Genomic DNA, 1,361 nt, shown 5'->3' on the forward strand with positions numbered 1-1,361 from the left:
GGGGCAACGGCCGCTCGCCTTCCCCCCCCCACTCCGCGCCTGCGCGCTGCTGCCCCACCCCCGGGGCGCTCTGCTCTCCCACCACCACCAGCCGCCGAGCCCACCCGCGGCGTGGGCACACACACACACACCCCGCCTTGTCCCGCCCGTTCCCATCCCGCGGCGTGTGGCGGGAGCGCGGGGCAGGGCTGTCGGAAGGGCTGAAATGGCGACTCTGCCGTGTAAAACAGCAAAACGTTGGACAGCGAGTGCGGGGTCGGTGAGACCGGGCACGGGCGGGAGCCCCGTTGATGTCTGTAGGAAATTTTCTGCTGTGCTCATTGTAAACTTGTAAATCGAACAGTGACCGGGTGAGTCACCGATGTAAAAGTGTTGAGATCGAAAGAAGGAACCTGGGGATAAGGGAGTGAGTTACTCCCCGGAGGTGTTTAAGAGTCGGGTTGACTTAGCGCTGAGGGGTCTGGTGTAGTTGGGAACTGTCAGTGTTGGGTTGATGGCTGGACTGGATGATTTTTAAGGTCTTTTCCAACCTAGATGATTCTGTGATCTCGGAGTAGAGGTAACAAGACTGACGGGGGGGTGGATGGATCACCCTGCCCCGGGAAAGCACCACAACATGGATGGTTGTCTGAGAAGAAAATCAGCAGTAGCAGGAAAAGATAAAGGTGTAGGCAGGGGAGAATGCGACCACCGACTCAATTTAAGATCAAGAAGATGTCATGTGTCCCCCCCACTCCTTTCAGCCTTGTGCGGAAGAATTAAAAGACCCCGTAACTTTCAATAGAGACGAGGCATGTTGTTAACCAGTAAGGGACAACATGATAAGAAACTGCCCAGTGGTCACTACAGTAAATGGGTGTGCCTGTAATCATAAGTGTATAAATACATTGAAGTTCTGTGCAGGGTCCTGGCTTTGTGGAACTGCCACGTAGCACCCCACTCTGCGCAGACATGGAATGAATAAATAAATACACTGCTCTGTGTGTATATTGACGTACTGCGCACTGGGTAAACAACCCAACCTGAGGGAAGACGCCCTGGGAAGGTCGGGATAACCCTCCCCTGCAGGCAAGAGGGGGCTAGCTGCTGTGGGGAGCTGCACAGGCCCTGGCAGCTCCGAGAGCCGCCGCCATACTCCCCTAGACAGAGTGACCTCCCCCGGCCTGTGCCATGTCTGAGGCCTTTTCTGCCCCAACCAGAGCTGTGGATAGGCTTTGGGGGGCCCACGGCCTGGCACTGGGAAGCTGAGCAGGGGCTGCTGGGCTCCAGCACATGGCAGTGAGGGGAAGCTTTCGCCCCCATAGCCAGACATGCCCCACCGAGTGCTGTTCAACTGCCCTGAGCCTATGGCCCCCACCCTG

The sequence above is a fragment of the Athene cunicularia genome (genome assembly GCF_003259725.1).
Source record: "Athene cunicularia isolate RWA chromosome 2 unlocalized genomic scaffold, athCun1 chr2_part1, whole genome shotgun sequence".
Taxonomy (NCBI): Eukaryota; Metazoa; Chordata; class Aves; order Strigiformes; family Strigidae; genus Athene; species Athene cunicularia.